Source organism: Cetorhinus maximus, chromosome 3, assembly GCF_964194155.1.
Source record: "Cetorhinus maximus chromosome 3, sCetMax3.hap1.1, whole genome shotgun sequence".
Classification (NCBI taxonomy): Eukaryota; Metazoa; Chordata; class Chondrichthyes; order Lamniformes; family Cetorhinidae; genus Cetorhinus; species Cetorhinus maximus.
This window is the reverse complement of record NC_135881.1, coordinates 136,575,586-136,601,858: the sequence shown is the minus strand read 5'-3', so window position 1 is coordinate 136,601,858 and position 26,273 is coordinate 136,575,586.

Sequence of the window (26,273 nt, the reverse complement as noted above, 5' to 3'; positions counted from 1 at the left end):
ATGACATTGGGCAGAACCCCCAATGCCATCCCGCCCCATTTAAATTTTCAGGAAGGCGGGGGCACAGCAAAATCAGCTGTGCGCCCACCGACCTGTCAATGGCCAATTGAGGCCATTGACAGGATCATTTAAACAATTAAAGGACCTGCCCGTCCAACCTTAAGGTTGGTGGGCAGGACAGGAGCCCCGGTGGGGAATAGAAAAACATGAAACCTCATCCACCGGCGGGATGAGGTTTCATGCAGTGTAAAAAGTATAATAAAGTTTTACTTAATTTATGAACGTGTCCCATCTCATGTGACATTGTCACATGAGGGGGTCATATTAGGGAATTTTCACATGAGGGGGTCATATTAGGGAATTTTTTTTCTTCTATTTTTAATCTTTTTTAAAGTGTAAGCGATCTCTCTGAGGCAGCACTTAGCCTCAGGGAGATGTGTGCTCTTACCTTCTTGACCATTCTCCCATGCGTGATCTTGTCAAAAGCCTTACTGAAATCCATGTAGACTACTTCAACTGCACTACTCTCATCTACACAACTGTCACTGCCATGAAAAATTCAATAAAATTTGTTAGACATGATCTCCCCTTGACAAAGCAATGCTGACTATCCCTGATTAACCCCTGACTCCCTCTGGTCTGATGTAGACTTTCCTACATGTAGCTGCTTCCAGTCCACTTCCAAATTTGTGTGACTGCAGTAGCTTCTCCAAATCACTTTGATACTTGTCTGGAAAGTAACTCAATATCACATTTAAATTTTCAAGTACCCCCTCAATATCCAATTTGATTAGAGAAAAGTCAATTTCAGAATCCTTCATTTCTACCTCTTTCTCCTTATCTACCACTACTAATACCTCCTTTGATCCACTTCCCTGTCAAAGTACTTTTAAAGCATGTTTGCATGACACACCCTCTGCTTCTTTCTTCCATCTGAAGTGTTTATTAAGTAATTTTATTCACTTAGTTTCTTTTCAATCCTGTAAGGCCCACTAAACCTTGCCTTTAACAAGTCACCCAGTACTGTTAGCAAAACTAGCACATTTTTACCAGCAACAAAACCATGAGCTGTAGCTTTCCTGTCTGCCTTCACTTTCATCACTTGCTGTGATATCTTTAAATGTTTGCTAGCTAACTCACATGCTCTGTCCAATCTTTCTCTGAAGTTTGATACATAATCGCACACACATACACACAGAGAAATTATACAAACCCGACTATTAAGCTACCTTTACAATAAATCACACTAATATTATGAGAATGATTATATTTTCATGACAAAGGCTTGCATGGTGGATTGCTCTTTGAGGAAAACTCGGGGGTGAGTGCACAGTTACGTTATGCAGAGCACGTGAGAGCTGCCTGTTGGGCTTCACAATCATGGTGACTTGGGGTGCGTGGGGAAAGGGCTGCCCTGTGGTTGCAGCAACTTGGTGGGGGGGGGAGGTGGCCCTGTGGCTGAGGCACGTTATGGGGAGGGGGCAAGGGCTGCCCTGCAGTTGATGGTAATGCATGTGCGGGGGTATGGGGGAGGGAAGCAGCCATGCAATTGGGAAAACTTGCATAAAGTGACCATTCCTCTGCAGCTGAGACAGTTCAGGCACAGCCACATTAATATGATTGGAGATGGGCCACTAGTTTATCTGCCCAGTCAAGCAATGAAGAGGTATGTAAGTGCCACCAAGCGCTCCAGATCTTTTTGCCCCTTGGGCACAGACTGCAAACTAATGAGTGTTTTAGTGGACTGCAGAACAGTTGGCCGACTGGGCACGTTGCACAATCTCCTTGTTAAAACTGGCCATGGAGCAGTCACTGGTGGAGATGCTCACAGTCCCTTGCAATGTCATCATCACCAGTTTGGACCAGTCTCCCCCATGGTTCAAGCTAATAGGTCAGCCTTGCAGTGCGGGTTAGGAGAATCCCTGCGCCTAAACTGAGACCACAGCATGCACTCCTGTGGGCAAAGCTGCCTCTAATCGATCAGGTGGAGTGGGGCGGAGGAGGGTGGGGTTTCGGGCAGCCATGGAGCGCACTAAACTCTAGCAATCCAAGTGGTGGCCAGCACTCTCCAGGATGTGATAAGGGGTTTTCAGACTTAACCAGAGCAGGTTCTTAGTACACACATGCTAACCCAGGTGTTTCTCTCTTTCATCCTGCAGGACGAGTACATCAGGAGCATGGAGCCTGGTGAACTAGCTATATGCCTGATGGCCTACAGAGTGTGAAGATGATGGAGAAGAGAGCAAATGAGGCATCTGGCTGGGCAGAGGGAGGAGCAGCAACCTCAAGAGAAAGGAGCGGCTGGGGTTCCTGCACACGCTGCCGAAGAGCCACAGAGAGCCATCGCTGGCTGGCACCTAGCCAGACCCAGGGTCTATAGACACTGTCTTTCACTCCTGCAGATGATCGAGAACCAGGGTCGCCGAAGACTTCACATGTCTAGGGAACTGGTTGGTTACATCTGCCAACTACTACAGGTTTTGGCACAACGGGGACATGGAGGGCATCCATTGCCAGTGGCCGTGAAAGTGACCACAGCACTCAATTTTTATGCCAGTGGCTCCTTTCAGCTCTCCACAGGTGATGTGGGATATCACAAGCCTCCACCCACAAATACATCCATGAGGACATGGATGCCATCTTCGCGGGGGTACACAACTTTGTGCATTTCACTCAGGACCAAGAAGGCCAGGATGCAAGAGCGATTGGATTTGCCCAGATCTTGGATTTCCCACAGGTACAGGGTGCCATCGACTACATTCACGTGGTACTCAGGTCTCCATCGCAGCACGTGGTCAATTATGTCAACCACAAGGTCTTCTATTCGCTGAATGTGCAGCTGGTGTGCATCCACCAAAAATTCATCCTGCAGGTCTGCCCAGGTTTCCAAGGAGTGTCTACAACTCGTACATTCTCAGTCGGTCACAAATCCCTGACATCTAGATTCCACAGAAACTGCAGGGGTGGCTCCTCGGGGAGAAGGGCTACCTGCAGAGGATCTGGCTGTTGACACCCATGTGGCAGCCTCAGACTGCAGCAGAGTGAAGGTATAACAAAGCTCATGCTGCAATGCGCAACTTGGTGGAGCAAACCATCGGGATGCTGAAAATCAGGTTCCGGTGCCTGGACTGGTCTGGCAGGGCTCTGCAATATAGTCCACAGAGAGTGCCAGGCATCATTATTGCCTGCTGTGCCCTTTACAACCTGCGGAGAGGAGCTGGCTGAGGAGGAGATGGAGGAGCTGCACGTATCCTCCAATGAGGAGGACGCCGACGGGGATGAGGGTGAGGAGGTCCTCCAAGGCGACAATATCGGCAATAAGGCCCTCGCACTTGCCAGACGAGGCAGGCACACTCATGAGGTCTTCACTGCTGCTAGATTTGTGGAGGATGTTGTCGACATGAAGTGAGGAGGCACCATAGTTCCTCACATTGCACCAATCAATGTTTGCATCCAGTCTGGCTTATGGCAGTGCACACACCCTCTGTGATAATGCTCCTGTCATGGAGACGCAGTGGAGGCCCTAATAGTTACTCGATTGCAGGTGGATGATGACAACATGCAATGAGGACACTCCATATATCTTCACATAGCCTCTGAGAATGCCTGACTCCTGTCTGGCCAAGGGCAGCTCGCTTGCACTCTGTGATCAGGGTCATTTCATAGAGAAGCAGCCATGAAACTTTAAAAGCATCTGATCCTTTGTCCGCCTTCAGCACCTGAGCCCTCCAGGAGCACAGCATCACTGGTCACAGGTGCTGAAGAGACAGGAGCCAGCCCCACATTAAAGGTGCTGAGAGCACACAGAGAGAATGATGGAACTCTGTGATGCCTGCCCACGACATTCTGGCAGCAATGACCAGCACTGTCAAGGTGCAGGCATCAGTGATGTTTCCAGGGAGTGTGAGGCCGGACCATCACTTTGGTCTGAAGGCGGCACAAAGCACAGGGAAGAGGCCATTGACTGAGACAGCTGCCTTTATCTTGTGCAGAGAGGTTTCATGCCTGAGTGACAAGAACACTGCTCATCAGAACAAGGAGCCACAGACAGGGAGGCATTGTTGAGAGTTTATTGTCAATAGTGAACATTATGTACAAGTGATTAACTTGCCCAGGCTGTGCTTCCTGTGTGATTGGAACATTGCAGAATTTTTGGTTTGGGGAGGGGGGGTCGGAGCTCCCTCTACAGGGGAGGCCATGCACATGGCATCTCTGTTCCCCTTCCCTACGTGACTTAACCTGCAAGATTCTGATTGGGCTCAACTGCAGCTTGTTACTGCTGAGCTATGTGCTGTTGCTGTGGTTGTGCTGGGTGCTGGGTGCAGGGTGCAGGGTGCTGGGTGCTGGGTGCTAGGTATGGCTGAGGCTGAGGCTGATCCTGCTGCTGTTTTCCTGTGTCTGATCCTGCTGCTGTGGGATGCAGTGGGTGTCTGGACTTTTGTTTGGCGGGGGCTGTGAAGGCCATGTTGCTTTGTAGGGGGAGGAAGAAGACTACGAGGAGAGAAGGGGTGTATGCGTGTGTCCAGTTAACATCTTGCACCCTCCCCTCGACCCTTCTCACCCTGCCCGTGTCCAAGTCCAGGTAGCAGGTGCTGCCTGGTGAACAGGGATAGACCTGATTTCCGTGTGCCAGGCTGTACCAGCTGCCTGGCTAAGACACCCCCCTCCCCCCCGTGAAGAAAAATTAGGCCCCTATTGCCCTGCTCCACTCCACCCAGTGACACCCATCCATTCTGCACCCATTACCCATTCCCCATCTGTGCCTCCCTGTCCTTTTTCCCTCTTTCTCTCCTCCCCGTTTGTCCTTACACACCATCAGGAGGGAGAGGGTAATCTTTCTTTTCCCCCTCTCCTCCTTTCTAAACACTGCTGCTACCACCAGCAGAGCTCGGGGTGAGTGTGGCACATCCTCCAATGGCTCCCATGGGGTTGCCAGTGGCCGGGCCCTCCGGTGCAGATGTGGAGGTGGCGCTATCACCAGTGGCAGGGCTGCCAAGAAGACCTATACAGGAGTTACTGTTCCCGTAGCCTCCGCTGCTCCCACAGCCCCGTCACCATTCCACCTCCTGACCAGGGCCATGGGGGTGAAGAGCTACATTCACCCCAAGGTGACTGTAGAAACATGCGTGAAGGCTTTGGCCGGGGTTGTCGGCCCCTCGGCCATTGTTGCAGCCTCGCGCATGTATGGGAAGGCGGTGGGTGTTCTTCTTGACTTCCGAGCAGGCGGTGTACCCGGCCCTGACCAAGGGACTCACCATAGGCAGGACCTATCTGGCGATGGATCCTCTTGAGGCCACCATGGAGAGGCTTGTTTTATCCAACGTCCCGCCCTTCATTCCCGGTGAGCTCCTCCTCCCGCACCTTCACCAACTGGGGGAGGTCAGGTCTGGGGTGGTGCCGATCCCGCTCGGCCTCAGGGAGCCCAGTCTCCGCCATGTGTACTCCTTCCAGTGCCAGGTCTTTGTTCGCCTGGCCTGGGAGGAATGCACAGAGGGGCAGTTTGATGTCACCTTTGAGGGGGCTGCCTACCGCGTCTTCTGGTCGATGGACGGCGTGCGGTGCCATACCTGCAAGGAGGTGGGGCATGTCCGAAAGAACTGCCCCACCTCCAAGGCCGCCAATGTCACTCAGGCGGCCACGGCTGGCACTGCCGCCTCTCCCCCACCACCACTCCATCTTCTTCCCCGCAAGGGGAGGTGCCTCCAGCAGCCACCGCCATCTCAGCTGCTGGCGAGGCGAGGGAGACACCCCACACCAGAAGAAGACGTGATGCAAGACCCGCCATGTGGAGGCAGCCCCCCAAACCCCCTGAACTCCTCAAACCCCCCCTATCTCCAAAGGCCTGAAGACACTGGCTCGGAGGGAGAAACATCATCCAGCAGCAGCATTGTGAACGCGTGAGCTCCCAGGCCCGTGTGTGCCTCAGTGCCATGTGCTGGGCCCGGCGTCTTTCATGCACGGGTTCCCGGGTCCGGCAGTTGTGGGGCATGCGACCCCAAGCTGGTGGTCCTATTAAAGAGGGTGGACCTGCCAAAACCCCAGAGGGTGGAGCATCCGGAGGGGCTGGACAAGGCAGTGGGGGCCTCGCAGATGGAGGTCTCCCCAGCCCCTGGCCTACCCCGGAAGAGACACCACCCCTTGGAAGGGGAGGACCTCGTAACTCGTGAGGTCAGATGTGAGCCCTCCCTCAATGTAGAGGTACTGGCGTCCTCACCCCTTAAGTCCTCACTCTGCACTCTGTGGGGAAACCAAACCTCCGTTCCCTTGCTGTGGTTCCCTTGGCAAGGCCCCTCAGGGGTCAGTGAGGGTATCGCTCTTATGGTGGTGCCCCACCCTTACCCACCTTGTACCCCCGAGATGCCACCTGGTCCGCCAGGGGACTGCAGCAGTCCATTCATGGCCCCGACAACTGGGTCATCGGGCGGTGGTGGCGAGGAAAGCCTCCCGCTCCCTCCAAACCTTCAGCGCCAGGCGCCTCCATACTCAGTCCAGACTCGCCTGCCGACCCGGTGCCTGAGGGAGAGCAGGGCTCTGAGCTGCTGCCACCCCTTGGCCCATATCGCCAAGAGGAGACCAGAGAGGACTCCTCTGCCCTTGATCCTGGGGGTGGGATCGAGGTGGAGGTGGAGTCGACTGGCAGCTCCGAACTAGCCCCCGTACTCAATACGGGGAAGGGGTTGGAAGCTGGAGGCGATGACCTGGAGGAGGACAGAGTTTCGGTGGTGAGCACCAGGGGTGACTTAGAGTCATTGTCAAGTGAGGTGATGGATCCCCTGGTGCCCCACACCGATTCTCCCCTCTCCCTTTACAGGAGCTCCAGAATTTTTTAGCGAGTAATCGCAGTCACCGAGACAGGGTCCAGTTGGCCCTGGACCGGTGGTATTCTTTTCCTCTTGTGTTCTGATCCGCCCGCGAAGCCCTCAAGGCCCCTGGGTTGGACCAGAACGCTAAGAGGAGGGTCCACACGTTTCTCACTGGGCTCCTGAAAGAGAGGATGGATTAAAATAGTCCTCTCCTTTGCATTAGGTGATGGTAGCACATACTTTTGACAATGAAGACTACCATAGCCAGCTTCAACAGCAATGGCAGCAGGGATGCACAGCACAGGTAAAAAAGAACAAAGAAATTTCCCCTCCTTGAGGCTATGTTGGGACGTGGACAAGGCTCACCTCCACTTCTTCTGTCAGAAGTGCGCGAGGGGGTCGACAAGGAAGTGGAAATCCAGGGTCGAGGAGTTGGAGATGGAGGTGCTCAAGCTGAAGGCACACCTCTGTCAGCCCGACGCGGACCCGGCCCTGCAGCTGGCGTACGAAGAGAAGAAGGGCGCGCTGCGGGACCTGCAGCTCGTCGGGTCCCGGGGCGCGTTCGTGAGGGGTCGCGGATCCGGTTCCTCAAGGACCTGGACCGTGGCTCCCCCTTTTTCTACTCGCTGGAAAAAAGGCATGGGGTCCGTCAGCAGCTCCTTACGCTGCTGGCCGACAACGGATCCCTTGTCTCGGATCCGGAGGGCATCAGGACCATTGCCTGGGACTATTACACTGTCCTGTTCTCTCCAGGTCCATCCAGCGAAGATGCTTGCAGAGTTTTGTGGGAGGACCTGCCGCAGGTCGGCCCGGAGGGCGCTGGAAAGCTATAAGTCTGAGGGAGCTGAATGTGCCCTTGACAGCCTCTCGAGGGGCAAGTCCCCGGGGCAGGACGGGCTGACTGTGGAGTTCTTCAGAGCATTTTGAGACATCCTGGGGAACGACTTTGCGGGGCTCCTGGGGGAGAGTATTGCAATGGGGGAGATTCCCCTTTCGTGGTGCAGGGCTGTGGTTGCCCTGCTGCCTAAGAAGGGGGATCTCCACCACATTAAGGGCTGGCACCCTGTCTCCCTCCTCAGCACAGATTGCAAGATTTTTGCCAGGGCAATCCCTTCTTGCCTTGGCACCGTGCTGGACCACATGATCCACCCTGACCACTCTTACATTATACCATCTTTGATAACATTCATCTGGTCCGGGACGTCATCCACTTTTCCCAGAGGACTGGTCTGTCGAGCGCCTTCTTGTCTCTTGACCAGTAGAAGGCGTTCGACAGGGTAGATCATGAATGTTTATTCAGGACTCTGTGAACATTTGGGCTCGGGACGCACTTTGTCACCCAGATCCGACTTCTGTATGCTGCCGCAGAGTGTCTAGTTAAGGTTAACGGGTCTCTGACGGTGCCCCTTTGCTTTGGGAGAGGAGTGCGTCAGGGCTACCTCCTGTCTGGCCAATTATATTCTATCTGCGTGGAGCCTTTCCTGTGCCTCTTGCGGAGGAGGTTCTCGGGATTGGTTCTGCACTAGCCGGGCATCGGGGTGGTCCTCTCAGCTTATGCCAATGATGTGCTCCTCATGTTCACCGACCCGGCTGACCTGCAGAGGATGCACAAGTATCAGGAGGTTTACTCTACTGGGCCCTCTGCCAGGATCAACTGGGACAAGTGTTCGGGACTCCTGATCGGTGAGTGGCAGATAAATCCCCTACCCAAGGAACTCAGGCCTTTCACCTGGTGCAGGACCAGCCTCCTCTACCTGGGGGTCCACCTCTGCCCTGCTGAGGAATCCTGGCCGGCAAACTGGCAGGAGCTGGAGACCAAAGTCACCATGCACCTGCGGCACTGGACAGGACAGCTCTGAGTGCTGTCTTACCAGGGTCAAGTTCTGGTCATAAACCAGCTGATTGGCACCATGCTGTGGTACCGGCTGGTCGCTTTGACCCCTCCCCCGGACAAAAATCCAGAGAATGCTCGTTGACTTCTGGGACAAAAGGCTGCACTGGGTCGCTGCGGAGGTTCTAAGTTTCCTGCTTAGGGAGGGCGGTCAGGCACTGGTGTGCCTATGCATCCAAGTGGCGACTTTCTACCTTCAGGCCCTGTAGCGATACCTTTACGTCGAACCCTCTCCAAGATGGTGTGCCCTGGTGATGTATTTCTTCCGCCAGGTGCACGGCCTGAATTATGACGTGAAGCTCCTGTTTGTAGACCTGAGGGGCCTTTGTGACTCCTTGCAGGCATTGCCCGTCTTTTACCAGGACCTGATCAAAGTCTGGAACATGGTCGCCTCGCAACATAGCTCTCTGCCGTCAGGAGTAGCGGCTATCGTCAGAGAGCCACTGCACAGGAATATGCCCGTCCATCCTTTTCAGTAGCTAGCAGAGAGGATAGCTGTGGCTGCCAGGGTGACCAGGATTGGGGATGTGCTGGGTGGCGGAGGAGTGGCCTGGATGCTTCCACAGGAGTTGGCGCATCGCGCGTCCGTGGACGTCTGGCTCGCGGCCAATGCCATTCATGACCTTAGGACAGTCGTGCTCGGCCCCGACGTCATTCTGGGCCTTGAGGTGGTGCAGGTGGGCGGTGGTCTTCCATCTGAGCGTACCCCTGTTCAGGTAGAATTCCACATTGGCCTAAGCCCTGAGCCCTCCCTCGGGAGCTGGTGCCCTGCAACCTGAGTAGCCTCGCAGAAATGCCCTCCATGCCATTTTGCAGAGAGGGATTTCCTGTATGGGCTGCTGCACACCCTTCACTTCCTTTCCCTCGCCCGCCACCCGGACACGCCCTGGTGTGCCTTGTTGCCATCCGGTGGCGGAGGTCCCCGTTGGCCCTCTCCGGAGGTGTCTTCCTGCTTTCCATCGGGGTCCTGGGGTGGAGGGTGTTGCACACAGCAGTCGCGTACAACAGCAGGATGTGTCAGTTCACGGACTCCCAAGAGACCTGCATCTTTTACGGCCTTGTGGAGTCCATGGACCATGCTTAAAGAGGGTGTGTTAGGCTGCCCTCCCTTTTCAGTTATTTAAAAAATCTTTTACTGATGTTTTGTTTGCACTTCAGCCCCACGCTCCTGATCTACGGACACCCAGTGCGGAGGGTTCCGGGAGGGAGGAGGAGCTCCTCGTGAACCTGCTCCTGGGTCTGGCCAAGTTGCCATTAACAGATGCAGGCAGTGGACAATTGAGGGAGTCGTCTGACCCGACTGTCTGCCCCTCTTCCGGGTTTATGCTCGCAGCTGGGTGTTCCTGGAGATGGAGCACACGGTGTCCATTGACACTGTTGAGGCCTTCTGTGCTCATTGGGTACCATAGGGACTGGGGTGTTTTATTGACTCCTTTTAATCACATTTTGATTTAATGTTCATAAGTTTCCTTTCATTTAGTCTGTTTTTGCAATTTCCCTTTAAGGGGCTGCCTTTTACTTTATCCCTGATTTTGTTAATTTAGTTTATTTGTTTGTAACCAGAAGAGTTACATCTTCTTAACTTTTCTAACCCTGCCGCTATGTCTTGTTGCTCCCCGGAAATCCACAGAGGAGGTGGAGGCAGCCTGCTGACTGCTATTCCCTGTCTGTGATAACCTTGGCGGGCATCCTCTGGACCATGAGACCAGTGCACAGTTGTTGTGTGGCAGTGGCACCCTCCTCGAACTGTGGAGCTGGAGCTGCTGGGGTCACAGGAAGAGGGGATTTGAATGGGCCGGACACTCCCAGAGACACTTGGATGGATGTCCTCCTCCCTGTGGGTTCCCAGGGGCTCCTGGCTGTCTCCTTGAGGAAAAGGGGAAGCTAGAGTGAAATCAAACTGCCCTGCTTCCCAACACTTATACATTGTTGGAGGTCAACAATGGCGTCAGTGATGGAGCTCAGCCTACCCAGCAGAACAGGAGCGAAATCCTGGACCTAGGTCTCCCTGGCGGCCTCCATCCTATCAGTGTTGACCTCGGTGTGCTGGCATGCCAGCGCTATCACCTCAGCCTGAAGGTGGACGGACTCCTCCATCGTCCTTTGCAATCTGAGATAAATGGCAGTGGCCTGTGAAACAGAACACATCACTCACAGCATGGTTGTCTGATGGAAGTTGCACTACTGGACCCTCACTGGGTAGAGCAGCGCCAACCTCGCCTTCGGCACAGGAATAGTCCAGATTCTCATCAGCCAGCTGGATGGCTCTGTTTTCAAAGTCCGTGAGAACCTTAATTTCAAACATTGCTCCACCTGTCTGTGACCTCTCCCTCTTGTTGTGTGCCAGCTTGTCCTGCATGATTGGAGATGGAGAGAGTGTAAGCAGGACGTCTGCCAGGCCAGATGATAAGTATCAAAAACAAAAACAGAATTACCTGGAAAAACTCAGCAGGTCTGGCAGCATCGGTGGAGAAGAAATCAGTTAACGTTTTGAGTCCTCATGACCCTTCGGCAGAACTGAGTATAGTTAGGAGAGAGGTGAAATATAAGCTGGTTTAAAGTGGGGGGCGGGGGGAGAGAGAAGTTGAGGGTGGGGTGGTTTAGGGATAAGCAAGCAGTGATAGGAGCAGAGAATCAAAAGATGTCACAGACAAAAGGATCAAAGAGGTGTTGAAGGTGGTGATATTATCTAAGAAAAGTGCTAATTAAGAATGGATGGTAGGATACTCAAGGTACAGCTCTAGTGGGGGTGGGGTGGAAAGACTAACAAAGTTTTAGTTTTAGATTTAAAAATAATGGAAATAGGTGGGAAAAGAAGAATCTATATAAATTATTGAAAAAAAAGGCGGAGGGGGAAGAAACGGGGTGGGGATGGGGGGAGGGGGAGTTTAAGATCTAAAGTTGTTGAATTCAATATTCAGCCCGGAAGGCTGTAAAGTGCCTAGTCGGAAGATGAGGTGTTGTTCCTCCAGTTTGCGTTGGGCTTCACTGGAACAATGCAGCAAGCCAAGGACAGACATGTGGGCAAGAGAACAGGGTGGAGTGTTAAAATGGCAAGTGACAGGGAGGTTTGGGTCTTTCTTGCGGACAGACCGCAAGTGTTCTGCAAAGCGGTTGTCCAGTTTGCGTTTTGTCTCTCCAATGTAGAGGAGACCGCATTGGGAGCAACGAATGCAGTAGACTAAGTTAGGGGAAATGCAAGTGAAATGCTGCTTCACTTGAAAGGAATGTTTGGGCCCTTGGACGGTGAGGAGAGAGGAATTGAAGGGGCAGGTGTTGCATCTTCTGCGTGGGCATGGGGAGGTGCCATAGGTGGGGGTTGAGGAGTAAGTATGCCTGGTAAATAAGTATGCCTGGCATGCGTGGGTGGTGAGTGGTCCCATGGACGAGGTAAGAACAATGAAGGTGTGTGTGAAGGAGCGAATGGTGATGTCCCTTGCCCTCGCAGTGAGTGAGGACCGTCTGGATGTGTGATGGGTTTGTGAGTGTGTGAGTTGAAAGCGATGAGAAGAGTGACTTGCCCTGGCAGAACAAAGATCGTCATTAATTCTCCTGTGGCACTGGGTGGCTGTCCTCTTTTGCAGGTCGTTGATGCTGCCTACCATAACACCCCCTCCCAAACCGGATTGGTGATGTTGTTGCCCCTCCTGTGGCCAGAGCTGGGTAGAGGACATCACGACAAGCCACCACTGTGTCCAAAAGGTGCTCAAGGGTCGTGTCATTGATCCTTTTTGCCTTTTGGGGCCATGTCTTTTGTGCAGCAGTCATGGGCTGGAAGCATTGAGAGGTGTACACGTGGCTGCACTTTAAACACGGTGCCTGGCGTGATGAAACAGTGAGGTGATGGCGTGGCCGGTAAATGAGAGCCTGCCCACTTTTGGAATGGTGTATTTCCCAGGAATGCATAATTAATGTGGCGGGATTGGGACGATACAGCATGAGAAGCTGCCATTGCCGCCGACAGGTAAAACATCATTTTTCCCACCCACCACCACACTTAGTGCAAACCTGGGGTGAATCCACCCTAGGCGAGGATGCTGCTGGAGCATTGTATCCAAAAATGGCACTGCTGGCATCAAAGCGGTATTGCACATTGATTGACATCATGATGTACCTGCATTGCATAGTTCCAGTGGGTGTTAGTTGTGACATGCTAATGTATTCACCAATATGGCATCTGGTGTGATTTGCAGCAGCAGAGTGTGCATATACCCCAGACACCATTGTGCTCCCAAAACAGCACCCGTAGCACTAAGACAACTATTGCATACGTTATTATTTCTATTGGGGCAGAAAATTATTTCATGACTGTACCCTCAGGGATATTGCATGCAAAGGGTATAGATACCCTTTCCCAGTTTTCTTCACAGTCTCTTTTTGCATAAGAGATGTAGGGCACGAATCTAGTGGGCCACACTACTAGGTTGCACAGAGTGTCAGCAGAAACAGCATGAATGTATTTGCCTAAGGAGGGATGTGGCCCAGCCACACGGGTACCATCTATAATACCAGGATTCTTGGGAAGTTTGACATGAAAAAAAATTCTATGCCCTCTCCAGCTATTGCTTTCTTGCTTCAGGGGAAGATATGGAGGAGTTCCTCCTCACAAATATGGCACATGTCATTTGCTTTGTGCATCTTTGGATAACAGTGACTGATTTGGATGGATCCTGTAGCATGGACATTTACTATAGAGATGACCATCACAGCTACAGAGCAGCCTTCCCAGTTCTTGCAGTTGGCTGAAGATTAGTCTGGAGCAGGTAGCAAAGCGACATAGTCACAATTCTTCTAGTGAGCAGTGAAAAGAGGCCTCCTCAGACATGTCCAGGTAGGATGGATAATTATGAGCCCGAAGGTGTTGGCAGGTCAGTGCTTACCACTTTGGGTATCATTGCACCTGTTTGCGATGATCAGTTCTTGAAATTTTGCACCTTACCTAAATCATATGTAACAATGAGGAAGTTCAGAGATTCCCATTTCCGAACTTTGTTAGCATGTTGGCGAGTGTCCGTTAAAGAATGGAGAGAGAGACAATGGCATCCATTAAAGAGCAGAAAGAAAGGCGAGAATCCATTAAAGAGCAAAGAGAGGCATGAGAGTTCATTAAAGAGCAGCGAGAGAGTGGTGAGAATCCATTAAAGAGCAGAGAGAGGCACGAGAGTTCATTAAAGAGCAGCGAGAGTGTGGTGAGAATCCATTAAAGAGCTGAGAGAGGGAGAGGTGAGAGTCCATTTAAGAGCAGCGAGAGAGAGACGGAAGTCCATTACAGAGCCGAAGGAGAGGTGACGGTCCATTAAAGAGCAGAGAGAGAGGCAAGAGTACATTAAAGGTGGGGAGTACATTAAAGGTGGGGAGCGAGGCGAGAGTACATTAAAGAGCGAAGAGAGAGAGCAGAGAGTACATTATGGAGTGGAGAGAGAGGGAGGAGAGAGTAGATTAAACAGTGGGGAGAGAGAGGAAAGAGCGTATTAAAGAGCGGAGAGAGAGGCGAGAGTTCATTGAAGAGCAGAGAGAGAGGTGAGTACTGTAATTATGGTTTTGTTAAATGTTGGACTGTTCCTTTAAGAATAGTCCTGTGATGTAAGATCACATGATCTCTGTAAACCAATGTGTTAGCAGCGTGGGCTGCCTCCACAGTCGGTGTAGAGATAGAGATGGAGTTGAAAGCATACATGTAGTTGTTGCTGGCTGCATTGTAAATAAACCCAATGTTTCCGCTTAGAGTTGATCTACAGGCAACTTTCTATTACAAATAGGCGACTCGGCCACACTACAACAAACTGTCGATGATGGTGGGATCAGGATAAATCAAGACAAATCTGAATCGGTACTGAGCCTCGCCCAGTGATTGTGAGTATCGATCTCCCTTTAAAATAACAGAAAACATATTCCCCCAAAATGCCACAGTTTGGTAGAATTGATCCCTTTGAGGCAGTCACAGGCGATTGGTCTCAGTTTAGCATTCTTCTTTCAAGGAAACAAAATCACGAGGGAAGAGAAGAGGCGAGGTATCCTCTTGAGTACTTGTGGGAGCAAGGCTCGAAGAATTTTGGAGAATTGGTGAACCTAGCAAAAGGACATTTTCAACCCAAGCCCTCAGTCACAATGCAGGGGTTCAGGTTCAATTCGCGAAATAGGGCCCCGAGTGAGACAATTGCTAGCTACATGGTGAATTTGAAGCAACTGACAGGACATTGTGAGTTTGGTGAGACTCTGAATGACATGCCCAGAGATCGTTTAGTGTGTGGTGTGAAAGAAGACACTATTCAGAGAAGATTGCTGGCTGAAGTGAATCTGGATTTTAAGAAGACGTTAGAAATAACGCTGGCTATGGAAAGCTCTGTAAGAGATTTACAAGCAATACAAGGGTGAAAAATGGCACGGTGCTCTAAATCAGGCTGGAACAGTCACCCAAAAGTGGCGCAAAAAACGAGACACCATCGCAAAGCGGGAAGCAGTCCCCACTAACCGAAAAATAAGAAGAAATAATTTAGCCACTAAATCGAAGAACAACTTTAATCGATGTGGAAACAATCAGTCTTTTAGCAATTGGCAGTTTAAAAATGTAGAATGTTACTTTTGTCACAGAAGTGGACATATAATGAGACAGTGCAAAGAGAGATTAAAGCAAGCTTGCAAACAGCAGAAGAAGCCCATTGAAATCTACAGTGTAGAAGAGCCTGAAACAACAAATTCTGACATTTATTCATTGTTTACGTGAAAGTTGGGAAGACAGCCAATATTTGTTACAGTACAAGTGAATTGTAAACCAGTAAAAATGGAAGGTGACATGGGAGCTTCCACTAATGTAATTGGAGAACCCACTTTCAGATATTTAAATAATGATGAGCATCAATTAAACCTGGAACAAAAATCTGCCAAGTTGAAAATGTATACAGACGAAGAAATCCAAGTAAAAAGAATCAGCAGAGTAACCGTCCATTATAGAAACAAAGGTACCAGTGATGGTATTAAGAGGCAGAGGACCAAGCCTTCTAGGGCAAAACTGGTTAATGTTAATCAACCTTGATTGGCCTGTGAGATTTCAAAAGGAAACTGGAAGAGTTCATGCCTTGAAAAAGGAACAAGGGGAGGGAGACGAGAGTCGATTAAAGAGGGAGACAGAGAGGCGAGAATCCAGTAAAGAGCGGAGAGAAGGAGACAGAGAGGCGAGAGCACAGTAAGGAGCAGAGAGAAGGAGACAGAGAGGCAAGAGTCCAGTAAAGAGTGGAGAAAGGGAGACAGAGAGGCGAGAGTCCAGTAAAGAGTGGAGAGAGGGAGACAGAGAGGCGAGAGTCCAGTAAAGAGCGGAGAGAGGGAGACAGAGAGGCGAGAGTCCAGTAAAGAGTGGAGAGAGGGAGACAGAGAAGTGAGAGTCCAGTAAAGAGTGGAGAGAGGGAGACAGAGAGGCGAGAGTCCAGTAAAGAGTGGAGAGAGGGAGACAGAGAGGCGAGAGCCTAGTAAAGAGCGGAAAGAGGGAGACAGAGAGGTGAGAGTCCAGTAAAGAGTGGAGAGAGGGAGACAGAGAGGAAAGGGTCCAGTAAAGAGTGGAGAGAGGGAGACAGAGAGGCGAGAGTCCAGTAAAGAGCGGAGAGAGGGAGACAGAGAGGCGAGAGCCTAGTAAAGAACAGAAAGAGGGAGACAGAGAGGTGAAAGCCTAGTAAAGAGTGGAGAGAGGGAGACAGAGAGGTGAGAGTCCAGTAAAGAGCAGAAAGAGGGAGACAGAGAGGTGAAAGCCTAGTAAAGAATGGAGAGAGGGAGACAGAGAGGCGAGAGCCTAGTAAAGAGCAGAAAAAGGGAGACAGAGAGGTGAAAGCCTAGTAAAGAGTGGAGAGAGGGAGACAAAGAGGCGAGAGTCCAGTAAAGAGCAGAGAGAAGGAGACAGAGAGGCGAGAGTCCAGTAAAGAGTGGAGAAAGGGAGACAGAGAGGCAAGAGTCCAGTAAAGAGTGGAGAGAGGGAGACAGAGAAGTGAGAGTCCAGTAAAGAGTGGAGAGAGGGAGACAGAGAGGCGAGACCCTAGTAAAGAGCAGAAAGTGGGAGACAGAGAGGTGAGAGTCCAGTAAAGAGTGGAGAGAGGGAGACAGAGAAGTGAGAGTCCAGTAAAGAGTGGAGAGAGGGAGACAGAGAGGCGAGACCCTAGTAAAGAGCGGAAAGAGGGAGACAGAGAGGTGAGAGTCCAGTAAAGAGTGGAGAGAGGAAGACAGAGAGGAAAGAGTCCAGTAAAGAGTGGAGAGAGGGAGACAGAGAGGCGAGAGCCTAGTAAAGAGCGTAAAGAGGGAGACGGAGAGGTGAGAGCCTAGTAAAGAGTGGAGAGAGGGAGACAGAGAGGTGAGAGCCCAGTAAAGAGCGGAGAGAGGGAGACAGAGAGGCGAGAGTCCAGTAAACAGCGGAGCCAGCGCAGAGGCTCAGTCTGTGGAATAACAGCATTTGGAGGATTATCAAATTGCAAAGTCACAGGGAAACAGACAAGAGATTGGTTGTTGGCTATTTTGCTCCTTTATCCTTATGAAGTCTGTAAATTATTAATAATTGTAAGGATTTAATGGTAGATTTAAAGTTTGCTCACAGTAGCAAAGGTTATTGGGAGTAATACTGTTTATAACTATAAATTAATTAAGGAAAGTATAATTAATTAATTAACACAAAAAATGGTGGCAGGTCAGTTGATGTGTTGCGACTGTGGAATGTGGCAGCTCTTGGACACCAGTATATTCCCGGCCACAATCCTCTGGTAAGAGTTTGTGGCTCGACGAGTCAAAGAGCTGGAGGACAAGTTCCAGACACTGTGATGCATCAGGGAGGAGGAAAGTTTCCTGGGCACTCTATTTGAGGAGACAGTCACAGCCCTGGCAGAAGCATCCCAAATTTGCACTAAGTGCAGTAGCGGGCAGGAAAAATGAAGTTTTACCCATGGGCCGCAAAGGCGGGTTCTCACACCGTATCATCCCAGTCCCACCACATTAATTATGCATTCCCGGGAAACATGCCATTTAGATGGCAGAAGGGTTCTCATTTGCTAGCCACACCATCACCTCGCTGCTTATTCATGCCGGGCACTATATTTAAAGTACAGCCGCGCGTATACCTCTCAGTGCTTCCAGCCCACTACTGCTGCATGGAAGACATGGCCACGAAAGGCAAGAAGACTGCAGCCCCCTGGTTTAATGACATGCCCCTCGAGCACCTTTTGGACGCCGTGGAGGCTTGCCATGCTGTCCCCTACCAAAGTTCTGGCTGCAGGTTGGGCAGCAGCATCACTAATCCGGCTTGGGACGTGGTGGCAGTGGTCGTCAGCGCCAATGCTGTGTAAAAGAGGACAGCCACTCAGTGCCAAAAAAGGATGAATGATCCCTTCCGTTCCACTAGGGTAAGTCATTCTTTTCATCATTCTCAACTCACACACTTACAAACCCATCACACATTCACAGGGACCTCACTCATTGCTGGTTCAAGGGACATCACCATTCACTCTCTCACACACACTTTCATTGTCCTCATCCCATCCATGGGCCCCCTCACCACCCACATATGCCAGGTATACTTATCATCTGGCCAGGCAGGCACCCTGCTTACACTCTCCCCATCTCTATCCATGCAGGACAAGCTGGCACACAACAAGAAGGAGAGGTCACAGACTGGTGGAGGAATGCCTGAAATGAAGGTCCTCATGGAATTTGATAACAGAGCCATCCAGCTGGCTGGCGAGGATCTGTACCATTCCTGTGCTGACGGTGAGGTCGGCGGTGCTCTACCAAGTGAGGATCCAGCAGTGCAACATCAATCAGACAACCATGCCGTGAGTGATGTGTCCTGTTTCACAGGCCACTGCCATACACTAATTGTCTCTCCTTGCTTTCGCAGGCGCATCGGGGAAACAGCCAAGGGTGTCCGTGACCCAGGTGCTCGACTCAGCCCCAAAGAAGACCCTGAAGAGGAATCTGAAGGCACCTTCATTTAAGACCTGTCGCAGTGCTCACCCACACCCTCCACCAGCACAGAAACACATACCTTGGTGGGACTTAGCTTCAGAGTAACCTCTGGATCACAATCTGATCCACAGCAGGCGGCGGCAGGGACCTCCCGGGTCTCCAGCACTCGGAGGACTGCTGGAGGCCAAAAAATTGCTGAGTCTGAGTCAGTTAACGAGCCTCTGGACTGGGTCATACCTCAGTTGCTGGAGCTGCAAAGGCAAGCTCGGGAACATCAGGAAGGGGTGTCCGCTGCACTCCTCAGATTGCAAGGCACGATGGAGGAGTCCATCCGCCTTCAGTCTGAGGTGATAGAGCCAGTATGCCAATACACCAAGGTCAACACTGGTAGGACGCCGGTCGCCATGGAGACCTTGGTCCAGGACATTGCTCCTGCACTGCTGCGCGGGCTGAACCCCATCCCCGACGCCAAAGCTGGCCTCCAACAGTGTCAACACGAGAGGGATGCGGGGCAGCTCAATCTCACCCCAGCTTCCCCTTCTCCTCAAGGAGTCAGCCATGGGCCCCTGGGGACGCATAGGGAGGATGATCAGCAGCTGTACCCCCCGGGGCCATCCACTCAGGTGACTCCGGGAGTGTGCAGCCCATCCGAATCTCCTCTTCCTGTGACCTCAGCAGCTCCAGGTCCACAGTCCGAGAAAGGTTCTACTGCCACACAGCAGGGCTTTGAAAGCAGGCCGGGGCCCTCCAGATCTCGGCCCTCCAGATGGTTCCATCTACGGTAATCACAGACAGGGCATAGCAGTCAGCACTTCACCTCCACTGAGGATGTCAGGGGAGCACCAAGACATAGTGGCAGGGTTAGGAAGGTTAAGAGGATGTCGTTGCACAGCCTGGACATGGTTGATAATCACTTGTACGTACTGTTCACTATTGTCAATAAACTGCTAAGAATGTCTCCCTGCCTATGGCTCCTGTTCTGATGAGCAGTGTTCGTATCACTCAGACGTGAAACCTTAGTTCCTGAAAAGATAAAGGCAGGTGTCTCAGTCCAAGGCCTCTTCCTTGTGCTTTGTGCAGCCTTCAGACCAAAATGATAGTCCAGCCTCATGTTCCCTGGACACATTACTGATACCTGCACCTCAACGGTGCTTGTCATTGCTGCCAGAAAGTCATGGGCAGGTATCACAGAGTTCCATCATTCTCTCTGTGTGTTCTCAGCACCTTTTAAGGTAGGGCTGGCTTCCATTTCTTCAGCATGTGACCAGTGATGCGGCTTCTGAAGGGGTCAGGTGCTGAAGGCGGACAAAGGATCAGGTGCTTTTAAAGTTTCATGGCTGTGTCTCTATGATTTGACCTTGATCACAGAGCGCAAGTGAGAAGCCCTTGGCCAGACAGGAGTCAGACATTCTCAGAGGCTATGTGAAGATCTATGGAATGACCTCCTGGAATTGAGTGACTATTAAAGCCTCCACTGCGTCTCCATGACAAGAGAATTCTCACAGAGGATATGTGCGCTGCTGTCAGCCAGGCTGGAGTCAGATGTTCACAGGTGCGATGTGAGGATCTACGGGCACACTTCACTGCCTGTCATCATCATCCTCCACAAATCAAGCAGCTATGAGGGCCTCCCGAGCGCGCCTGCCTCGTCTGGCCAGTGCAAGGGCCTCATCCCCTGCATTGTTGCCTTCAAGGACCTCCTTACCCTCATCCCCACCGATGTCCCCCTCATCAGAGGAGACCTCCAGCTCCTGCATCTCCTCCTCAGCCAGTTCCTCTCCCCGCTGCAGCGCCAGGTTGTAAAGGGCACGGCAGGTGACGATGACGCATGACACCCTCTGCGGACTGTATTGCAGGGCTCCACCAGACCGGTCCAGGCACTGGAACCTCATGTTCAGCATCCCAATGGTCTGCTCCATCAAGTTGCGAGCTGCAGTATGAGCCTTGTTATAGCGTCAGTCTGCTGCAGTCTGAGGCCCCCACACGGGTGTCAACAGCCACGTCCTCTGCAGATAGCCCTTGTCCCTGAGGAGCCATCCCTGCAGCCTCTGTGGATGCTGAAAGACGTCAGGGATCTGTGACTGACTGAGAATGTAGGAGTTGTCCACACTCCCTGAAAACCGTGCACAGACCTGCAGGATGCGTTTGTGGTGGTTGCACACCAGCTGCGAATGGAAGCCCTTGTGGTTGACATAGCTGACCACTGGTTGTGACAGGGATCTGAGCACAGTTGTTGGCACCCTGCATCTGTGGGAAACCTGAGATCTGAGCAAATCCAATCGCTCTCGCATCCTGGCTGTCCCGGTCCCGGGCGAAATGCACAAAAGTTGTGTGCCCTCGCGAAGATAGCATCCGTAACCTTATGGATCTATTTGTGGGTGGAGGATTGTGATATCCCAGATCACCTGTTGAGCCCTGAAAGGAGCCACTGATGTAAAAATTGAGCACCACGGTCATTTTCACAGCCATGGACAGTGGATGCCCTCCATGTCCTCGTGGCGCCAAATCCCCTGGCAGCTCACAGATGTGACTACCAGCTCCCCAGTCATGCACAGTCTTTGGTGACACTGGTTTTTGGTCATCAGCAGGAATGAAAGGCGGTGTCTATAGATCCTGGGTCTAGCTCAGCAACTACCAGCAATGGCTCGCTATGGCTCTTTGGTGGCATGTGCGAGAGCCCCAGCCACCCCTTCTTCCTGAGGGTGCTGCGCCTCCCTCTGCCTAGCCTGGTGCCTCCGTCTCTCTCTTCTCCATTGTCTCCACTCTCTGTAGGCCATGAGGCATACAGCAAGTTCACCAGGCTCTACGCTCCTGACGGACTTCTCCTGTAGGATGAAAGAGAGAGACGTGTGGGTTAGCTTGGTTGTTCTAAGAACCTCTCGGTTAAGTCTGAAGCCCCTTAACGCATGCCGCAGTGTGCTGGCCACCACTTGGATGGCCAGAGTTTAGTGCGCTGCTTGGCTGCCAGAAACCCCACCCACCTCCGCCCAACTCCACCTGACCGATTGGCAGCAGCTTTGCCCATTGGACTGCATGCTGTGCTCTCAGCTCAGGCACAGGCATTCTCCTAACCTGCACTGCAAGGCTGCACTGTTAGCTTGAACCATGGGGGAGACTGGTCCAAACTGGGATGATGACATTGCAAGGGGCTGTGAGCGCCTTCACCAGTGACTGCTCCATGGCCAGCTTTAGCAAGGAGATTGTACAACGTGACCAGTCGTCCAACTGTTCTGCATTCCACTAAAACACGTATTAGTTTGCAGTCTTTGCGATCAAAAGTTCTGGAGCACTTGGTGACACTTTGATGCCTCTGCATTGCTTGAGTGGGCAGATAAGCTAGAGATCAGACTCCACGCACGCCAATGTGGCTGCGTCTGAACTGTCTCCGCTGTGGAGGAAGGTCACTTTATACAAGTTTTCCCTGATGCATGGCCGCTTCCCTCCACTCTGCCACACCACACGTGTTCGCGCACCACCATCAAACGCAGCGCAGCCCTTGCTACCTCCCCCCCCATGTTGCTTCAACCGCATTGCAGCCCCTGCCCACCCAACGCGCCTCAGCCTTGGAGTCCAACAGGCGACCCTCATGAGCGTTCCACAACGTTACTGTGCATTCACCTCGAAATTCCCCTCAAAGTGCAGTCCGCCAAGTGCACGCCTTATATATGCTGTTGTGAAGGACATCAACAGACAATCAAACTGAGATGCTCGGACGATACAGCAGACAAATGCGCCGACGCATTCGGACGATCCAGCGGGCAATCACACTGACACGCTCGGACGATCCAGCGAGCAATCACACTGACACGCTCGGACGATCCAGCGAGCAATCACACCGACGTGCTCGGACGATCCAGCGAGCAATCACACTGACACGCTCGGACGATCCAGCGAGCAATCACACTGATGCGCTCGGACGATCAGCGAGCAATCACACTGATGTGCTCGGACGATCCAGCGGGCAATCACACTGAGACGCTCGGACGATCCAGCGGACAATCACACTGAGACGCTCGGATGATCCAGCGAGCAATCACACTGACACGCTCGGACGATCCAGCGAGCAATCACACTGACTCGCTCGGACGATCCAGCGAGCAATCACACTGACACGCACGGACGATCCAGGGAGCAATCACACTGACACGCTCGGACGATCCAGCAGGCAATCACACTGACTCGCTCGGACGATCCAGCGGGCAATCACACTGACTCGCTCGGACGATCCAGCGGGCAATCACACTGACTCGCTCGGACGATCCAGCAGGCAATCACACTGACTCGCTCGGACGATCCAGCGGGCAATCACACTGACACGCTCGGACGATCCAGCAGGCAATCACACTGACTCGCTCGGACGATCCAGCGGGCAATCACACTGACACGCTCGGACGATCCAGCGGGCAATCACACCGACGTGCTCGGACGATCCAGCGAGCAATCACACTGATGCGCTCGGACGATCCAGTGAGCAATCACACTGACACACTCAGACGATCCAGCGAGCAGTCACACTGAGACGCTCGGACGATCCAGTGAGCAATCACACTGACATGCTCAGACGATCCAGCGAGCAATCACACTGACACACTCGGACGATCCAGCGAGCAATCACACTGACACACTCGGACAATCCAGCGAGCAATCACACTGAGACGCTCGGACGATCCAGCGAGCAATCACACTGACACGCTCGGACGATCCAGCGAGCAATCACACTGACACGCTCGGACGATCCAGCGAGCAATCACACCGACGTGCTCAGACGATCCAGCGAGCAATCACACCGACACGCTCGGACGATCCAGCGAGCAATCACACTGACACGCTCGGACGATCCAGCGGGCAATCACACCGACGTGCTCGGACGATCCAGCGAGCAATCACACTGACACACGCGGACGATCCAGCGAGCAATCACACTGACACACTCGGACGATCCAGCGAGCAATCACACTGATGCGCTCGGACGATCAGCGAGCAATCACACTGATGCGCTCGGATGATCCAGTGGGCAATCACACTGAGACGCTCGGACGATCCAGCGGGCAATCACACCGACGCGCTCGGACGATCCAGCGAGCAATCACACTGAGACACTTGGACGATCCAGCAGGCAATCACACTGACGCGCTCAGACGATCCAGCGAGCAATCACACTGAGACGCTCGGACGATCCAGCGGGCAATCAGACTGAGATGCTCGGACGATCCAGCGAGAAATCACACTGACGCGCTCGGACGATCTTAAGGGCAATCACACTGAGACGCTCGGACGATCCAGCGAGCAATCACACTGACGCGCTCGGATGATCCAACGGGCAATCACACACAACCCCAGATCGTGTGTCACTGATAGTGGTTGCATGCTGTGCTCTCCACAATCTGGCACTGGAAAGGTGGGGCACAGTGGAGGGAGAAGATGTTGACGCAGCTGCTCTGGCAGCAGACGATGAGTCCAGTAGTGAGTCTGAGGACAAGCACGGTGAGGAGGATGCTGAGGGGATAGATGCCGACCTGTGCAACCTCCAGGGAGGCAGGGACATCCGGGAGGCTTTGATCCAATGCTCCTTCGGATAGACTAACAAAGATGAACCACCACCACATGCCAGGGCTGCAGGCTCCATACTCGATACCTGACAGGAACATTTGCTTGGTGAACAACATGCACTATGTGCCATTTCAATAAAGCTCAATGACAAACAAGTCACTCATAACATCATGGGTCATCCTGCACCTGCAGAACTAATGAAGCACCCAGAGGCTTGTTGAACACAGACACATTTAATGGTGCGGTGCCTGGCATACATGAAACAAATTAAATTGGTAGGTGTTGTTAATCACAACTAAGAATATTTAACGTAAAATGGGGGAAGAAATATCACCAATGATAAGCCCGTGTTGTGCTTAAGGTGCTTTTAAGTTTTTACTTGCGGATGCTACGTCTAGATGCTCCGCCCTCGCTGGCACCGGCATTGGAGACAACCAGCTCACTCTGCTGTCCTGTTGGCCTCGATGACCTTGGCCCATGGAGCCTGTGCTGGCTCCGCCTGGGAGGGAGCTGCTAGTGCCACGGCTGGCATCTTCCCAGTTGCCACGGCCTCATTGGATGCCACGGTCACTGGCAGAAGGGCGGAGGAGCTGCTCCCCTCATCCGAAGCGCCCTGAAAGGAGCCCACAGAGACAACAAGCAGCTCGTGCACCATTGTGAGGTCGCTTTGGACCTCCCTGCTCACCATTGATGGATGCACATCTAGCTGGGATACTCGGTGCCCAATCCATCTTCCACACTGACAGTGACCACCTGAGGTCATTGCCGGTGTGAGGGCTTGCAGGTCCGAGCGCATCCCCAGGAATGCCTGATTCAGCTCCTAGAGAAGCCTCTCCATGAGAGTCGCCACTCTCTCCATGGAGGAGGCAGTGCGCTTGGCCATAGGGATCATTGCATTGCTCAAGTTCCACAAGGACTCCTCCATAATGGAAACCATAGCACACATTCCCTCATGTATCTCCACCAGATCCTCCCACACACTCTGCTGGACTTCCAGCATCTGCTGCCTCAGGGACAACTCCAGAGGCACATCATCAGCCACCAACTGACCATGTCCCTGGTCCCCAGAAGTCCTCCGACTGTTGGGGCCCTAGGCGCTCTCTGGCTCTGCCTGCACCTCAAGCGAGAGTGAAGTGTCCTCATCGCTGTGCACCGAGATACTAGCCACTGATGTAATGCCACCGAGGGGAGGCGATGGCATCATAATATTGTCACTGGACTAGTAATCCAGAAACCCAGGGTAATGCTCTGGGGACCCAGGTTCGAATCCCACCATGGCAGATGGTGGAATTTGAATTCAATAAAAATCTGGAATTAAAAGTCTAATGATGACCATGAAACCATTGTCAATTGTTGTAAAAACCCATCTAGTTCACTAATGCCTTTTAGGGAAGGAAACCTGCTGTCCTTACCTGGTCTGGCCTTCATGTGACTCCAGATCCACAGGAATGTGGTTGACTCTTAAAAATGCCCTCTGAACTCGGGGGCAACTAGGGATGGGTACTAAATGCTAACCTGGCTAGTGATGCCTAAATCCCATAAATGAATAAAGAAAAGGGTGCTGGTATCTGCACTGGTGCCTACTTGGCTGAGAGGGTGTGACCCAGGTACATTCCAATGGATGCTGGGGTCAGGGGTGAGCCTTCAGGCTCCTCACCCCCCGATGGGCTGCTGGTGAGCCTGAAAGGTAAAACAAGGACATCTCATTAGTTGAAGTCATTACACTGTTACTGTGCATGCCTGGCACCTGGATCAGAGTGCCCTCCTCTTTCCATTATCAATGGGGATTCCAGGTTTGAGGCTCACATCAATATAGAGACTACAGTGGAATAGTTGCTATTACAGACATTCTGAGCTCAGTGCACTGCACTCTTACCTCCTTGTGGCACCCAGTTGACCTTGGCGCCTCTCCAGTTCCAAGGCCTCCTGATCATATCGAGTTAGGATGAGTAGGTGGGGTGGTCCTCCGCCAGTCCACAACCTCTCTGCATTGTTATGGGATGTTTTCTCCTGAAAGGGCAGAAGAGCATTGATTAGTCCACTCTCTACCTGCATCGCCATTGCAGCCTGGCCAACCCCACCTGAGGAACACCTCG